This window comes from Lissotriton helveticus, chromosome 7, assembly GCF_964261635.1.
Source record: "Lissotriton helveticus chromosome 7, aLisHel1.1, whole genome shotgun sequence".
NCBI classification, from domain to species: Eukaryota; Metazoa; Chordata; class Amphibia; order Caudata; family Salamandridae; genus Lissotriton; species Lissotriton helveticus.
This window is the reverse complement of record NC_136068.1, coordinates 943,107,804-943,127,528: the sequence shown is the minus strand read 5'-3', so window position 1 is coordinate 943,127,528 and position 19,725 is coordinate 943,107,804.

Genomic DNA, 19,725 nt, shown 5'->3' with positions numbered 1-19,725 from the left:
CTGTAGGCTCCACAATGGTGAAAGACAAGGGTCTGAAAGCAGCGCAAACTAATACCATAATGCAGTATACAGTGCCCGGACGTGGCCCTCAGGAAAAGGATTGGGGAGCCGGATGGCCCAGGAATCTACAGAACATACACAGGGCACAGCTGAGATACTTCTCACTAGTCAGGGTTCAAGGCAAGTGCTGGAATCCAAATTGAATGCATTGTCCATGCACATCAACCATTTCAGACTGGACCTTCATAAAGTGGCTGAAAGAGTCACAAACACTGAAGAGGATGTTACCACCCCCAACATCGAAGAGCTCCATGCCATAGAGTGGTGGGTCTCAAGTGTTGTGCAATGCACATAGAAGAAGGCGTGGAAGATGCACAGGAATTCTCACGAGAAACACTTTATGCTTCCTAGAGTTTCCAGAGAGTACAGAGGGCCCCTATGCGGAACTCTTCCTTCACAATTGGATAGACAATATACTTAAATCGAAATGCCTCTCTAAACTATTCTCTATTGAGCGAGCTCACAGAGCACTGGCGGTGGCACCGCATCCCTGTGCACCTTCAACTACAGGGATAGAGATATAATCATTCAACATGTCCATGCTCACAGCCCTCCCTGATATGACAATAAACAGATAAAGATCTTCCTGATTACACATGGAGCATACAAGACTTGTCTGTCAGTTAAGAGACAGTTGCGGGAGGATAATATCAAGTACAGCCTGATGTTTCTGGCCAAGCTCCACGTTCAGTGTGATGGAAAGGGTACATATCTATGAATCACCACAGGAGGCTGTGAAGTGATTGGAGTCACTGGCCCTGAATGGCGAAAACCAAGACACCGCAGAGTGCGACACTCGGCACGCAATCAAACACCGGCAAAGAAACAACCTGGCTCCCCGGTATTGGTGCAGTGAGAACTCATCCCAGATGACACACTGCAGGGCAAACTGGTGTCTTTGGAGATGCAGATCCCATTCTCTTAGCTGAGCCATGTTTCAGAGACTCAATATGACTGTGCTGAAAAGGGGTGAGCGGGTATGGGTCTCACGCTCAGTTGAGGTCAGTGCCGGAAGCTGGGCCACATCTTTACCATTGGGGGCGAGACACCTTCCTGGCATTTAACACATGTATTGACTTCCTTCTATTGGGACCCAATATGACACTACTGGAAAAGAAACTTGTTTTTGTGAACACTGTCCCTCTATTCCCTGATTACGATGCGGTTATGAAGGCCTGCTAACAGCTTTTGCTCCTTCCGAATCGGATTAGTAATGTGTCTTCCCAACCGAGGGCCAGATTACAATGTGGTTAGGAATATAGGCTCCCATAGAAGTCAATGGGAGTCCAACCAAATAGGTTAACTTGGGAAAGTGGTGGACATTACCTTGGACTGGAATAGTTGATTACAGTAGGGCATCCTCATGATGTTTCATATAAATGGATTTGCAGTGCCAAACCTTTTTCATTGGTAAAGGGGTTTTTGACATAACACGCTTAGAAGTGCAATTTAGAGAATATGGACATTTCTATGCTCCAAGAGTCTCAAGGACCATGTTGTCTGGTTCTAGTGGACACCAAGGGTCAGGGGGAGCACATCTGTGCATTCCTCAGCGACAGCCATAAACCATGGGCATCCCACGGGAACTGCAGACCTCTGCCTTTTGAGGGTCAAATGCGATAGATTGAATATAGAGATTTTGACACTTAGCCGCTAGGGCCTGAATCATGGCCCGACTAAAGTTTAAGATCTGCATTCCACTGCCCCAAGGCAGGCAAGCCTACAATTTAGGGGAGACAGCTTTGGTTCAAAGGGAAAACCCCCTAAACCACCCTGAACTTGAAAGACACAGAACAGTATAACTACGGGTGCCATCCTTCAGCAAAGGGTGAAATAAACTTATGGGGACATTGGACCGGAGATCTCGGACTGTGTTGTGACATTGCCAGAGGAATCTGTTGTGTACATGGAAGATAACTGCCCAAATAGTGGCTGGCCTGGGCAAAAGACCTGCTGAAAAGTGGTGCTCTGAAGTGTGCTCCCCAAGGGCCTGTCAGTGGGCCTCTTGTTCTCCTGGAGATCTCATGGACATCAAAGATGTCCCGCAAAGAGCATACGTCATCTACCTCAGAAATCTGGAGAGCAGTGCCCTCTCAAGTGCCCACCTCAGCAACTGAATCCCAACTGATAGCGTGGTGTGAAGCTGGACTAAGACTTGTGTCTGGAGACCGGATTGTCCAGTGAGGAGCACCAGAAATCATAACTGCAGTAAAGATGGGTGGGTTCTGTACTGCAGGGATCCAAACACTTCTAAGCATCTAGTTGTTGGTAAGCCGGATGTTTTGCCTCATTTTCAGGGAGGTACAGAATTGCATCTCTTCGCTGTGTATGACCGAAATCACCCGGTGCAACCCATCTCAATGTGCAATGGTCATTGTGACGCCTTTCCACGGAATTGAGGAATTTACAACTCATCGTGTTTGAAATCTAAAGGGCCTAGTACGACTCATACCAACGCCCACAAGGTGCTTTGACCTGATTACCTGGGCATGACCCAGATTATCGTGTACCGATCAGGGTGCCTCATCCTATCGAAAGGCTCCCCTGTGTTGCTACACATTCTTCTATTCTTCTGTTGCTGACCCTCATCGTGGTGGACTAACTGCCCTCTCCACACCTGGCTCCTCCTGAAGACATCTTGGCATCAGGTAGTAGCAAGAGAAATTGACTGGGTTAAAGGAACGCTTGCGGGAATATTCGGAAGTGGGTCAAGAGACTGTGGGGTATATTACCAACAACTAGCGATAGTTTTTGTCTCTAACTTGTTTAGAGACAAAAATTATCGCCGCAAACCGGCGATTTTTATCGCAGATAAACCTTGCTATTAGCAAGGTTTATCGCAAATGCGATAAAAAACGGCCGCAATGCATGAATATCGCTGAAAAGTCAGCGATATTCATGCATTATCGAGCAAATGCTCTTAGCCATGTTATCCACCTCCCATTGGATAACATGGCTAAGAACTGCTCAGGGCAGGTGTTAGCTTTTGGAGATATTCGCGCTTAGCGCGAATATCTCCAAAAGTTGGTAATAGGAGATAGCGATGTTAGCGACTGTTTCCAGTCGCTAACATCTTGGCACGCCCACTTTGCATGTCATTAGTGATAAATATCACTGACATGCAAAGTGGGGCCCATGATGGTCGCTATCTCCTATTAGCTGTCGCTAACTGGTGTTAGCGACAGCTTGGTAATAGGGAGATAATTTTATCTCCGCTTTCTTGGCTTTTAAAGCCAAAAAAGCGGAGATAAAACCCCTTGATAATATACCCCTGTGTGTCTCCGTTGTGTTTTGTGACCTGTGGAGGTACTTCCAGAGATGCAGCTAAACTCTCCCTTGTTTACGTCTACCTCCTAATAAAACTGCTACATATTCCCACCTGCTTCCTGAGGACCCAGACTAATTGTGACTTTGGCCGCGTGCGGCCCAGTGTCTGAGAGCAGGGTTGACCCAGAAGGTAGAGGGAGGCTTTGGCTAGGGGTGCCGCTTAATACTAATGTTTTTACATACATCCTGTATGAAGTCTCTTTTATGATGCTTAGTGTATTTATCGCATGGGACTGCTGTGCCGCTGCTTTACAGATTGCCTGTGAAGTAAACCTGACTACTCAGAGTCAAATCACCCAAGGGTACACTTGCCCTTGACGGAAGCGGTAGTTCTGCCAGGCTGGGGGCATCCCTTCAGCCAACTAGACACTGCTGGTTTTGCACAGGAGATATATTGTTATGATACTGGGAGTGTACAACGGAATGCCATGTATACGGTCCCTGAGCTATATGCTGTCTGATGTCCATTGTTTTTGTTACTGAAATGTCAATAAAGAAATGTACAAAAAAAGGAGCTGGGGAATTGGGCTTTGCCATTAGTTGGAAAGGCATTGTTGAGTTACCAGTTTAAGCTGCTCTGCCAGTTTGCAGTGGCAGGCTAGGAGACATGTTTTCATGTTCCCACATCCAAGGTTGCCCAATAAGTGCTGAAGCCTTGGTGGGACACTTTAAGTTACTAGGCCTTGGTACCACTGGTAACATACACTAAGGAATTATAAGTAGGTAAAGTTATACCAATCAAGTGTAGGCCATTCAGACCAACACTTTGTAGAGTAAGGATACTGGCACTAAGGTCTGATTCACAGGCCTAATTCTCAGAGTCGAAAAAAACCCGGCAACAATCCAAAACTTTGTATTGATCATGCAAGCTGGGGCATTTTCTTACGTTGCATGACTCAACGTATTTGCCTCCACTCCTCCTATTTTGCTGATTTCATTTTTGTTGGCATTAGAACTCTGTGCACGAGTACTAATGTGATTGTGCTCTCTCTTCAAACATGGCCAGGGTCTGCAGGTAAATGCTACTTGTGGGCCTGCACTGTGCCACCCACTAAAGTAGCCCGTAAAAACATGTCTTTGCCTTCCACTGCAGCCTGTAGTGAAGTTTTAAACTGTCATTTCGACCTGCCAAAATAAACCTTTTGCCAGACCTAAACCTTCCTTTTTAATACATATAAATCACCCCTAACGTAGGTCCTAAAGGCTCATAGGTAGCAGTGGCTCCTTATCAGGGTCTAAGGAGCATAGCCCTGCAACCTGTGAGGCACCACTTTCTGCCCCTTGCCCCTGCTGCTAAAGATTTAACTGAGCAGTGTTCATGAAAACAGTGAGCAGCATTCATGAAAACACATATATTTTGTTTTCATGAACACTGTTAGTGCGCAGGTTCGCACTCTTGGCCTCCTCTCTAGGCTCCTGAACACGGGAGGTGCGGAATGGGTGGGTGACATAGATCTTGCTGCAGAGTGTTGTTTCAAAATACAACACTCTGCAGTTGGATGTCTGGATTTTGTATGTGAGGGTTGTAGACCAACTACAATTCCCTGACAGAGGGAAAATCCATTTTATTTAGAATACACACTGACCATGCCTCAGGCAGCACAATATATTTGCTAAGTTATAGCTGTTAGGACACTCATCAGTGCATCCCTGAGGCCAATGAGGAGCCATACAGCGAAGCACTGTTCAAGATTCTTTTAGGGCTTTGCTTCCAGTCCTACCAAGAAGCTGGGAGAGGGATTGAAGTGGGTATTCCCCATTTCAAACTTGACCTTGCTGCTTTCTTTCTGGTTTTCTCATTGGGAATCATGGCTTTCTGGTTCTAATGCTAGCACCGAATTCCTTCTCTGCTGCTGCCATGGAGCCTCTGAGTTGTCATCTAAGGAATCAGGTAAGTGAAAAAAATGTGTTTCTCTGTGCATGTTTGGGGTCCGTTTGTCAGTAGATGACAGTGATTGAGATTGAGTTAGAGTGTGTGTGATTGTCTTTGAGAGTGTCATTGAGAGTGAAAGTGAGTGGAAATCTGAGCTTGAGAGAGTGCATGAGTGTAAATGTATACAAGGAAGTGGGTGAAGGAGAGAGTGTTTTATAAGGACTGCGAGATTGTAAGAGGGTGTGGAAGGGAATGATGTGTGTAGCTATCAATGGTGCAGGAGGTGCAGTTTGCACCAGGGCCCAGAGTTATTGAGTGTGAAATGTGAGTGTGTGGTTCTAACTGAGAGTGAGAACCAGTACTTATGAGTACTTTTGCGTGTGAGTAACTGTGAGTGAGAGCCAGTTTGAGTGAGAGAGTGTAAGTTACAGTGAGAGAGGGGGAAGAGAGTGATTGCAAGAGGGAATATATAAGTGAGAGAGCGTGAGTGAGTAGAAGAGAGTTGGCTGTGGCATAGTCAATATAATTTGGGGGTGGGCACTCAAGGTAACATGCTGCTCCTGGTATTTTAGAGATAATTCCTGCCATAAGAAATAGTGCCTATGACAAAATGCAGGACCTGACGTACTAGAAGTAATTCTTGGTACGGGCCCTGTTGAAAAGTGCTGGTGCTTCAATACTGGAGGAAATTCTTGGCATGAGGGCACCAGTGGCACAATGCTTTCCTGGGACTGTGGAAGTACTTCTTACCATAAGGAAGGGCATCCAACCTAAAATGCAGACCATGAAATACTGGAAGAAATATTTACCTAAAGGGACCGCTATAGCAAAATGCTAGTGCTGACATACTGAATATCACTCCTTTGCCTTCGAGATGGCAGGAAATGCATATTGGGGCCGAGGGGCAGGTTGGGGGAAGCAAACCATGATACAATTCTGCCTCTGAAATACTGGAGGTAATTTTGGCATACATGCTATCCATGACATTTGAGCAATAACAGTGGCAAAGTTCTGATCCTGGAATATTGTATGGAATTTCTTGCATGGGGAAACCCATAACAAAATACTGGCATTGGCACAATGAAGTTAATTCTTCACATGTGGGAAACTCTTAAGGCAAATTTAGAAAAGTATGGGGTATCCTCCTACATCCCACCATCTTTAACCCCTTCCATGCTGCCGTCGGCCATTGGCCGACGGCAGCACTACCTCGCTGGTGCTGCCGTCGGCCAATGGCCGAAGCGGCCCTGCCCGTTTTTTGGAAGTGCCGCACTTCCGCAAAATCGGCGGCGCAGCCAACGGGTTAAAGATCACCAACCATCACTGCTAGTAGGGCAGGGTCCATTGGATTTAAAAAGCTGAACATGTTTACACTCCTGGACCTGTGGACATTACCAAACAAGGACTGCCCTGTTACCAGAGGACTGCCCGGCTACTACCGGATGCCTGCTCTGCTGTTTCATGAGAATACTGTGCTCTCTGAGAAGAAAGACTAGACCTGCTTCTTTCAGTAACTCCAGGGGTCCGTTTTCTGATCTCCTATCTGAGCCACAGGGGCACATCAAGCTCCAGAGGCCTCCCGGCAACTGCCCAACTGGCCTGCTGCAGTGGACCTGCAACTGGACCTGTCTGAACCCTACTGGCCTCTACTAGATTGAGTTCCTGACCCTCAAGAGGTGCCTTCCCAGGTCTTGCACCCTTTCCCTGGCATCAGTCTAACCTCTCTCCAAGAAGAAAAGGTGTAATCCTGAAGTCTGAGCTCATCATAACCACAAATGGGTCCCTTTGCGCCGAAACTCTGCGATCCACAACAAACATCCACGCGAAGCTCCAGTGAATACCTGATCTTTGTGCTACAGCGACAACCAGTGACGACCAGCAATGCAAGATCTGCATTCCATACCATAGCGATGACAGCGCAGGATGACCACCAACGCCAAGCCCCAACAATGATCATCCACGCTGCCCTACTGGCTCCTTGTGCTACAGCAATGATAGTCCACACACCCTGCCTCCTGTTCATGCTACAATGACGACAATCTGCAATGTTCTCCCTACTCCTTGCAGCCTCCTCCACTGTGAACGGAACTCTTTGCGCCTAGACTGCGAGAAGGTATCTCTTTCAGAAGGAGAATCGGGGCAACCGCGCTTCACTGCGGTTGGCCCGAACCACAGTCTAGCATGACCAGATGACCTCGAGTGGCAGTGTTTGCTATAGCTACCTAAAACTTTGAAATTGCATACATTCATTTCTACTGATTGTATTTTTGTTTTTCTGTTCTCCCTTTATATATTAAAATGCACTCTATTTTTTTTATTGTTTGGGATTTTTCTTTTGTTGTGCTTTCACTTCATTACTGTGCTGCATAAATACTTTACACATTACCTTTGCACCAATCTACCAGAGTGTAAAGCACAGGTTAATTTGGTGACTTTTGTGGCTCACCCTGACAAGGATTGTGGTTGTTGCCTAGATAGAGCTTCTATCTCCCTCGACCAATAACCCAATTCCTTACATCCCACATTTCCACATTAGGCAGTTTTGAACTTTAAAACACATAGGTATTTTGCAAAGTAGGGGAGAGTGCATATACTTGTGCCTACTCCAAGCAATGTTTGTGGCAACACCAGACGTCAACAGTAAATAAACAGCCCACCACACCATAGAACAAGCCCAAAGCAGCCAGAAAACAGTCCTGCACACTCAACTGTCAGACCAGTCCATCAGGCACTGTCTGATTGCCATATAGGCCAATCCAACCCTGCTGTCCCCAGAGCCTACTTGCCACAACCTTCAGCCTTTTATAGCAATATCTCCCCCAGTGTACAAGGCCGTAGACATAAACAGAAACTAACTACAGGGCAAGTGAACTCAAGAGACCTTGGATTGTGAGCATACTTTTCCTCGTTGTATTGTTTCTCCTTTCAGCACTGGTTCTCAAACCAGTTGAAAACTATTTTATTGATTCAAGAACACAGCATGAGGAAGTTAGCACTTTTCTTGCAAAATGTTAATTTTCCACGAATCTTCTGTTTCTCCCGATAGAATTATGATGTTCACCCGTATCCTCATTTGACCCCGCCAAGATATGTTTTTCTATAACACAGATTTGAGAATGGTATGAAAACAGCTATCCCATTGAAATGTCGAATAGAGAAAAAAAGCGATCAGTGACCCTCACCCAAATTTCATCAGTTTTTGGAACAGTTTGCCACTTGAAACCCGTGAAGTGGATGGCAGGAGAAAGAGCTGTCTAGTCTGATGGTACTTATTTTTAGTTAAAAAATGGGGGCATATTCTCAAGACCTGCGATAAAATTATCGCCGCTTCAGCGGCAGGGAACTGCCGCTAAAAACGGGATAATGGGCTTGATAATATATCCTTGTGAATTCCCATAGCAGCCCAGGTTCTGGTGTTAACCTGGGCTGCTATGGGAATTCACAAGGGCACATTATCAAGCCCATTATCGCCGTTTTAGCGGCAGTTTCCTGCTGCTAAAGTGTCGATAATTTTATCGCAGTTTTTGATAATATACCCCTTGGTTCTTGAATTGAATGTTTCATAATGTTTTGAGCCTCAACTTTCAAGTGGTTAGCTCCTTGAATTCCATCGAGCATTTGTTTTAAATATCTCCAAGACCACTGAATGAACATAAACAGAGCTCAAAAAATGCTGTATACTAACCTTCTACTAATTGCTTCATTTATATCTTTGTCAAGTATACAATGAATAAATGGAAGGGTGCCTTTCAGTTGTAAATAAATAAGTGATTCGGTTCGATTTGAGTTTGGGTTTAACGTATTCTGCAATGCTTTGTTTAGTGAAAATGAATATTAAAATGGGGCTGCTCTTGTTGCAAGGAGTACTGATAAATGCACACGCATGGAAAGATGAGGAAACATAATATTAATCTCACATAAGTCTATTTCTGCATGATATGGCCTGGGAACTGCATCAGCACTGAATATAACGGCAAAGACAAAAGTGTATTTGTACAGGTTTCAGCTCTTCAACCCAATCCTGTTTTTCCGTTTGTCCTAATTTCATTAGTGGAATGTAAAGATTATTGACACTTTGTTCGCAACAATGTGAATTTATGTTGATGAAAATTCTCAAAAATCAATCAAGTGATCACATATAGCTGCCAGGTAGCAAGCAGGGCCAGAGCAGCTACCTGACGTTTAGGTGGCCTAGAAGGGTGGGGGGCTGGATTGTTGCTGGGAACCTGCCAGCCATGTTCTTACTTGCTAGGCTACTAAATAAGCAGTAAAAAAACAATTAGTTTCAAAGTGTGCTTAATCCCTGCTTCTAAACCTTTTTTAAAAAAATAATTTATTTAGAAACTCTGCAAATATGAATGTGGCCAGCAGGTCCTGAAGCAACAAACCCAGCCCTCACCAGCAGAGAAACCAGTTCTCACCCTGCCCACCCACTGAACCGCCTGGTAGGCCTGGAATGCCAGCGCAGCCTTGCCGGATGGAAGTGGAAGTGAAGTGTTACTGACCTGAGCAAATGAAGAATGGAACTGAGAAATCAGAATAACCTAATCTTATGTCTCCCGTCACCACAGAAAAACACACAACTACTAAATATCTTGTGTTCTTTCATGCCACTTAGAGTAGCACTCGCAGTGGCTTTGCTGCATTGTATGAAAGATAGTGTAAACACTACCACTTCTACCAAGATCTAAGACTGCTGCTCTCTTCCCATGTACCAGCGCACTTTCTGGTTGTCAAGTGCCACCTACACATCTTTAAGCCATAGGGCAAATATTTTTCTGTGTGAGTCTACCGTAGGTTTTGCACTGGGAGGACACACGTTTATTACAAGGTACTATGCGTAGACTTACCTTTAAAGTTTTCCCAATTTGTTTGTGTGATGGACAGTTTAGTAGACATGTAACATGAGAAAGCCAGGAGAAAAAGGTTTCCTTCTTTGCAACTGTGTTAAAGAGGGATATTCGTTTTGGCACAAAGCCCTGTCTATAAATGTAAGTAGCTGCGGCTTTGCATCAAAAACCATGGCTAGATCAGGCACAGTATTTAGCAGGTGCTTCAGGAACCCTTTGCTACCTCTAGACCTAAGAACTCAACTCAATCTTCTATCATTCAGTGAAAAGTTAAAAACGAACCTTACTAATAATAGTGAATTTGATGTAAATTTAGTAAAACCAATGGACATTGCATATCTCAGTATGAATCTTCTGTTAGCTAACTAGAGGCATTCATTTTCAGGTTTCTGTAAAATGCTCTACTGTCACTTGGCATAGCAGTTAATGTTAAATTATTAATTCTAAGCAAACGAATACATAAAATTACTCTGCAGTCCGATTATTATCAAACTATTCCAAATTAAAAATAGCTTGCTTGACACGACATGTGACAAAGTTGACTTTCTGAATTTGGAACTTTCAGGATGTTATGAAGCACTCATTAGCATAGAAATGTATGTATGCTATAAAATAATGTATACTAATTGCTAAGCCTGGGATATTTCACTCTATAAATGTCTAGAAAAAGGTTAGATTTGCGGTTAAGCACAAGAATGAACACAACAGGACATTTTGAATGAACTTGTTTCTAGAATAACGAAGATCAACCAGAGTAGTTGGCAGAAGTGCACATGATCATATGCTCGTACATGCTTATAAATTGTAAATCTTCATGATATTCTATTCCATTCTTGGATGGGTCGTTATAGCTTCTTTATGGACCTGTTGCCTGGTGGCACCACCTCAAATAAGAGAGGTGCCATGCTGGTGTCCCTCATAGCTTATTTCGCCAGTGTCAAGGCTCCACTGCCAATACACCTTGGCCAAACCTCCTCCACCACAGCTCCGGCCTGTCAGTACTGCGCCAGCAAAGCTGCATGCAGACAGACATTTTACTGGGAAGGTATTGCAAGTGAAGCTACTTGAGTAGCTACATTTGAGCAACTCCCATTCATTCTGATCCTAAATAAAAACATTTTGATTCATCTTCCTTTCTTCACAGTGTAGCACTATATGAACTGGGCATCATAATTTGCCATGGTTTTTTTTTTATCACATACATGGATTTGTTTTAGATTCCTCTCTGCAACCCACTATTCCCAACAATTACAGTGTGCCTTGTGGATGACAAGATCACTCTTAATTTACGATTAGGATTGATCATGGCTGGCTGGACAATGGTTGCAGGCACTTTTGGCTGATGTATGGGGCATCCTAGCTTGATGATTATGCCACCCTTAGCTGATCCTTTATATGTCTGGCTCATAACGAAAAGCATTCATGACTGATGATGTCTGGCATTTTTGATTAATGATTGGCATTGTCCTTTACTGATTTTCTGTTTTTTTCAAGTTGGATTATCTTCATACTTCCTACATTGTTGATTGGTAACTTTCTTCAGCCAACACGTGTTTCGGCCCCCCCACCCCCAGTTGATTGTAGGACTGGGGCTTTCTCAAGGCTGCAAAGAATGATAAACATCATAAGTTTCAAAGTCAGATTAGGTTAAGGTGACCACCACCTGGTGTAGTTAGAACTTTCGGGATCAGTGTTTAACTACAAGACTTCTGATGTTAAAAAGTTAATATTTTTATTTAGTTTGATGTGATATAGTGAATAATATTAAAAGGGTTAGTAATTCATGCATGAGATAAAGGGGCATGTGGAAAAGAAGCAAAAAAAACCCAACAAAAAAAGGATTAAAATAATATATACCTATTTAGTGAGAATGCCGGCATAGGCAGGAATAAACTAGATATGTGGTGAATACACATTCCTGCATTTCCTTCATGCACAATGTATTAAATTAATGAAAATAGAGAATAACTATAGATGTATAGGTTGCCATATTCAATCTTAGCTGTTTATGTATCAAGTTAGAGTTAAGTGCAGTTTCACATTGTCAGTGTGCATCGCCCTTATCTGAGTATGTGACAATTGTTAATACATTTACATGCCTACAAACGTGGCTAAAACATTTTTTTAACATATTTACAAACATATTTTTGGGCGACAGAATACCTTTAGTAATCTTTGGAACATCACTGCTGTGGTGTGATACATATTATGACATTCAGCAAAAATGTTTCCGCAGGAAGATTGAAGGAGCAAAGCTTATCTGAGTAAAGAAAAGACAGAGTAACATTCTATTAAAATAAATTGGTCATAAACTAGTAATCATAGTTAAAAACGAGTAATAGTTATAAACTATTGCAAATGTGGGCTCTGATACTGCTGTTTTGTTGTAAACATTTTTTTGATAATCAATTTTTATTGTTTTGACAAAACAAACAAAGGGACAGCACGTACAATACAAATTGATGCAAACCCAGCCCATAAAAGGCAGTATAAACCACAGTCATAGTAATAATAGTCAGGTGAGCCACCAAGAGCAATACATGTCCACATGTGAATACAGGTGGGGTGGGTTTATTACAATAGATTTAGCCATTTGCCCCAGACCCTGTGGAATTTTGCTGGGCATCCACGAGTCTCGAATAAGGGCTCCTCCTGAGCCGCACACTAATCTACTCCTCTGCGCCATTTTCTTATGCTAGGGAGGTTGACCTGTGCCCTGGCCACTGCAATGTCTTGTTTGGCCACCTAGCATGCCACCCCAAGACATTGTTTATCCGCTCTAGAGCCATCCAGGCCATCCAACATGCCAAGGATGAGGCGTAAGGGATCATGGGGGTCCTGCCAACCCAGGGTCTGTGTGAGTTCAGACTCTATCACTGACCAGAATGGGGCAAGACTGGGGCACGACCAAACCATGTGGTAAAAATCTGATGGAGCGTGGCCACAGCATGTACAGTCTGGGGAAGGATGCAGCCCTGCTTTATGTAAACGCGCTGGGGTGAGATAAGCCATATGTAGATAATAGAGTTGAAAGAGGCGAAGTTTGGATGAGGTTGTGAGGGTTTTGGAAGCCATAAGGGTGTCACACCAATCTTCCTCCTGCACGGGACCCAGCCATCCCTCCCATCGTCCCAGAGCTAGGCCAGAGTTGTCGGACCATTGTTACCAGGGAGCCGTCTATCCGGGACACCCCTCCCCGCCCCAAATTCCTCATCATTACTTGTTCTTCCAACGGGCTAAATTCGGGGAGTGACGTACCTATTGAGATGTGCGTGGTGAGGGCGTGGCGGAGCTGCAAATATTTGTAGAATTGGGAGGTGTGGAGGGTGTAGCTCTTCTACAAATCAGGGAAGGCCCTAATGTGATCCCCCACCCACATATCCCTATATGGTCCCACTGCCGGAAGCCCGTGAGGTTCACCACCCCCCGCAACCATAGGCCTCGCTGACTGAGTCGTTTGTTCCAACACGTATGTCGCAAGGCCGTGGCCAGACCACCAGGGCTGCTCTTGTGATTGGTGGTATCGCCAGGGGTATGGGAGTCCTGTATAAGTAAGCTTGGATTTGGGGTAAGTCCAGGTCCATGAGTTCAGTTTTGTAGGCCGGATCAGACCACCCTCCTGTGAACCAGTCGTGGATGACAAAGAGCCTGGTGGCTAAATAGTATAGGTGGAGATCGGTCATATCCAAGCCTCCGTCAAAGGGTGGAATCCTGCATCGGACCAGGGCGATACGCGGCCTCCCTCCTCCCCACAGAAACCTTGTGATCACCCCGTCAAGTTCTCTGAACCAGCTGCTAGGGAAGTGGATGGTGGTATTCTCAATGATATAAAAGAAGCGGGGGAGGACCATCATTTTGAACAGTGAGCGGTGAGCACGCTCAATCGCGAACCAAGCTGAAAGCATGTCTTTGGGCATCCAGACCTTCAGCCATGTCTCCACGAAAGTGTCCGTCTGGCCTTGTTCGATCCCCCTCTGGGAAGCCCACCAGGTGCACGTTGTTGCCGCTCGAGCAGTTCTCGGCGTCTTCGGTCCTACGGTGCAGATCTGAGGCTCAAGATTGCAGGTGAGCTACCTGGTTCTTCAGCTGACCAAGCTCATCCTGGACCATGGACAGGTCGGACTCTGCTTCTGAGATCTGCGCTGTGGCGTTGCGCAGATCCTAGCGTATAAGGGGCACATCCACCCGGACCTCGCCAATGTTGCTCCGATGGCCTGGAAAATAGTCAAGAGATCATTGCCGGGGAGTGAGGGGCCCCCGGCGTTCCGTCCACTGGATTTTGCTCGGTTGTAATGTAATGGTCCATCTTTGTTTGGTTTGTGTGGCGGGCATCTTAGGGACGCAGTCCTTTCCCATCACGGTGCCTCGGCCGCCCGGGGCTATGAGGCATGTACAGGCTCGGGGGATAGGCGGTCCCCCGTGGGTTAAGTCCAGCGCGCAGGTCGTCAGCACTCGGGTGTCTCAGTGGAGGGTGGCGGGTAGGAGAGGAACAGGGTGACAGAAGCCTCTCCCTCCGGCCACTGCTGCTTGATCAGTGCAGCCAAGGTCCCTTGTTGCCGGCCTACCACGATGCTGCTTCAGAGTGTTGCTGGCTGGGGCCCTGGTCCAGAACAGCCACCCGCCTCTGTGTGCCACTGTTCTCTGCACCCACGGGAGCCCTTCGGGCCTGCGTCCAGGCATCGGCAGGGTGGAGGGATGCTCTGCTGCAGCACCAACGCCAATTGCGGCCGCACCACCATGCTCGGGCCCTGCGGATCTGGCCTGGCTCCAGCCAGCCCCTCGCATTGGGGGTGTCTTGATCCCAGATTTGGGGCCCAGTCCTTAGAGCAGATTGAGGGAGGGTCAGGAGATGTGGGCTCGGCCCCAGGCGAGGCGCGGTCCACCAGGGGCCACTGGGAACACCGGGGAGGTCCAGCACACCTGAGTACCACACCAGAGGGGGGGAGGGTGCGGGAGGTGGAAGCCACTCCTCCAGGGCCCCCGCTGCTCAAGCAAAGCAGCTGACATCCCTCACCACTGCCCCCGTGACTCCGCTGCCGGATGCTGCCAGTCATGGCCTCTGCTAAGCCAGCCTCCTTCCACAGCGTTCCACTCTTGCCCTCATGCACAGGCCACCATCACCAACGATCATGGGGGCCCACAAGGCCGCGGCTAAGCACCGACTGGGCACAGGGTGTGCGGATAAAGGCACCAGGATCTGTGGGTGACAACCATTACCTCACTCCAAGCACAGTGACCTGGCCCGGCCCCAGAGCGTCTCCTGGACTCACGAAGGCTGCTGTAAGGGAGGGGATGGACCCCGTGGGCTGTGGGACCCCTTGCCGCCCGAATTGACGGCAGATCCTATGACTCACAAGGCCACAGGAGGAGCAGACGGCGGGTGTAGGTCCGCATCGTCAAGGCCAAAGTCTCATCTGCATCAGGGCAGTCCCCACAGGAAGCTTCAGTGGGGCCCAAATGAGCATGAGAAGTATTTGAGGGCCACTGGCGCACAGCAGCTGGAGGGGGCACACACGGAGTGCCCCCACTGTGCGTCATCACAGCCAACCCCAGGCCTACCTCCCACCAGCTCCATCTCGGCGACGGCTACCGGCACCGGCCTCCGGACTCCGAGCAGGAGGCACAAAACAGGGCATCCACTCCAGGCCTCACACCATGTCCTCCCTCCGGGGCCGCAACGGTGTTTGACCGTCCCATGGTCTGTGTCCTGGAATTTAGCCCCCTGCCCACACAGCCTCCAGTGTCCCCAATTGGCAGCAAGGCTCAAAGCAGGAGCGACATGGCCTCCATGGGGGTGGGGACCGAAGCAGCTCTCAGCTTCCAGCGTGGGTCACGGCCACTTGGGCGTCGCCATGTTGGGTGCAGGTCGGCCCAGAGCGTGAGCCCGAGGCTCGTCACAGGTGCAGATTCCGCAACGTCCGAGTGTTGGCAGGCAGCCTAAGGTACGGGGATTCCTGGCACTGGAGTAGGATGCAAGGATGGATGCCGATGGCGCAGTGGGCCTGAGCGGATGACTGAAGGATCCGGAGCACTCCTAGAGTGCGACCACCATCTTGACACTCCAAGCCACGCCCCATTTTGATGTAAACTTACAGAAACTATCTTTGCATGCCAGTTTGAAAATGATTTGTCTTTAAAAATAACTACGTATGGGTAATCGGTTCTGAGAACGAGTGCTTGAACAGGATAATCAGATTAATGAGGAAAATTCTCCACTGAATTTAAAGGATAGAAAGTTTAGAAGACATATTTGACCTGCCGGAGCATAGAGTAATTTGCGAGCGACAGTCGCCTTTATTACATAGAGCAACTTTTTAACGGTCAGCCCAAAATTAACGTTAAGGATCCAAATGACTTAAAATGTTTGAAATAATTTAGTATGTGTAATCCTAGCGGATGCATGAGTTAGAATTTATGAGATTCCTTACTCAGTTAGACATCATGTTGGAACAGGTTCTGGGATGAATCCCTTAGTCGCGATCTGCGCTGTAGATTGACGACGTCTCGAATGGAGGTCATATTTATTCGAGAGCGGACAAAGGAAGATCAAGTCCTGGTCTGAGTTGCATAAAACTGTCCACCATTTTGTAATCGTTATTTGTAAACTCAGCTCCAAATATGTGAAATAGGGTTTGCGTTTGGCAATTCAGGCTGTTACCAATTTAATGCTATTAATTGCCAAAATAACGATTATTTATTACGTATTTTATGTTATAGCTATAGTGCAATAGACGGTTACCTGATGAAGGCCGAGAAGCCAAAACGCGCGTAGTCCCTATCTACCGCATTGCCTCCATCGTTTTCTTGTCTAATGCCATGTCCATGTTTGTTATGTTTTTTAAGAGTTTTTATGTTACTGTCTTGTAAATAGTGGATTACTCCTTTAAAGTCAAAAATAATGCTTATGAACTTTAACTAAAAATCTATTAAAAAAATAAGTATCCGATTAATAAAATTTAGAGAAATTCTCTACCAATTTGGTGATCAGTTCCTTCTATCTGGGCTCCCTTTATTGTTTGTTGTATATTCACCTATTTTAATTATTGTTGTTCTTTAACTTAGCTATAGACCTTTTCCAAAGTTATAGCTCTTTGGGGTCAACATGCTTATTGTCACATTGCCTGATCAACTGGTGAGATTATTTTGGATGGTATCAAAATCATATGTGTCCAATGTCATTCTAGTTAGTTACAAGACTTTCGATTGCAATTGCAATCCATGCCATGAATGTCTGTGAGAAGACAGGCTAGTTTCAAGTAAGGATTTTAGGTACTAGATTCCGTTTGCCATATTGCAATGGCTTAATATTGAGCTCTAGTTTTGATTTATTCTTGGGGTTATCTGCTGAAGGTAAACCTGTATGTTCATGGACATTAAAAAGGATAAGGAAAAGAAAAGAAGAATTTGAGAATCATTAGAAAGAACCGATAAAAAGCAAAATAACAATAAACAATTGCAAGAAGTAAGTCAATAGTATAAAGAATGTATAGAAGAAATATTAATTGTACAGAGAGAAAGAGAAATATAATAGGTTAAACTCAAAAAAAGAAAAGAAATAGAGTAATAATGAGCGAACAACGATCCCAAGTCAATGTCATTATTCAATGAAGTATGGACACTTTTTGTGTGTGTGAAGTTTTCAAATATTATTAGATTGAAGTCATTTCTATCACTTGTCCAGTCAAAATTAGATATATGCTTTTCATGACTACAGACCATATAATAAGGATTCCTGGACTCATGTTGATACATTAATTTAAGGTGCATATCACCGGCTAGATGTAAGATAGCTTCATGTTGATAGGTGCCTTCATTTGGACGTGCAAAGCCAATAATGCCAACCATTGTCTTTGTTTAGACTTTTAGCTACAGTTCCAAATTGAATAATAAGGGCACTTTCTTCTTGTCTTATTTTAACTCTAAGTTGCCCCCTCTGACATGTTGCTTTAATCTTTTCAGACCTCAGAAAGAAAAATTATGTTGGTGTGGATGGTTTTTTTCAAAATGCTCCACCAGTAGTTGTCTCATATCATTTTAATGAATGTTTCGATAATGTTCCTGGAGCCGAATCTTTAATGGTCTTGTTATACTCCTATGTAATGTGTATCACAGGGGCAGGAAATCAGGTAGATTACTTTAGTACTCTCACAGTCAATGAAATCACTGATTTATGACAGTGTCCATTAATGGATACTTCCTTTTTTTAGACCTGCACAATTTACATATAGAGCAGTTGGAGCAGGTATGAAAACCCTTTGGCTGTTGAAGAAATGTTTTTCCATCTTTATTATCTTGAAAAAACAGAAGGACAAAGTTGGTCTTTAAGATTCCATGCTCGTGTAAAACAGAATTGCGGGGAGTCTTTTATAACATCCGAGATAGTAGGATTGTTCACAAGGATACCCCAATGTTTCTTATTTGTTTTTTTAATATAGCGATGTCCATTGCTCTATTTATTCATATATCATATAGAGGAAGATAGAAGCTTGGATCCATTAAGCTTCCGTGGGTAAAGGCAACAATCAAGAAATAATGGATCACATGTCTGGTAATGTCAGGGTCTATATGTTGTAAAAAAACCTCAATCACACTAACTATAGGGGCGGTATATCTTTATTCTCCACCTTTTGGTTAGGTGAATAGTGTCAACATTGGTTTTTTTTTGTACCGCATGAGTTTCCAGTTCTCCAGGCGGTCTCCTATCCTCCACCCAGAGGAAGACCATCTGGTTTTTGACAGTCGTGAAAAGGTGAAAAAGAGTGTTCTTTAGAAACACCTCCTTGCCTGTATACTGAGTTTAATAGTGCAGGCAGGGGTAAGTCTTAAAAACAAAGGCGGTGCTGAGGTGGGTAGGTTAATGATCCACCGCACCTGGTGTCTTACTTGTGAGAGGTCAACATTTTTCGGCCCTCAATTACCTATAAGGGTCTATGGCCCTTCTTCAGGACGGGAAGATGGTGCGATACTTATTCTTTATCGCTCTTACATGGCAAGTCAATTCACTTACCCATCTCCTTAATTTAGTTTATTGCCTCAAATCGTGTTCGAGTTACGGATGTACTTTGTACCTATTACTAATGGTGAGAAAGAGACAGGGGACATAAAACAGTATAAATTGATGTAACCCATCTCACCCAATGAGATGTGAAAACAACAGGTAGATAGAAGCATTTGACACATTCTGGTCAATCCTTCTGTAACCTTCTAATTTGAAAAACATGACAGCATTCATAGCTGAGCAATAAAACAATAATAAAATGAATTATAGAGCAGTGTGTACACTGAATAGTATGTGTGCTCTTACTATGGCTTAATATATTGATGGGTGGTCATTCTTACCGTATGTCTTGTTGGCTCTTGGCTTTAAAGTGAGGCTGCCCTTATATCTGTGTGGTATGAACCATACCTAAGAAAGAGGTTGTGATAGTGCTGGGGATGTGTCCTTCTTTGGTAGTCATGTGTGTACTATATAGATATCCTGTTGCATAGTTAACTTCTTATTACTGTTCCGGTATTCATAAGTGTGAAAAATGGCAAACAGTACCTTAAAGGCTAAGTTGCAGAAATGGATTACCTTGTGTGGAGTCTGTAGTGGCTCTTTCGACTATAGGCAAG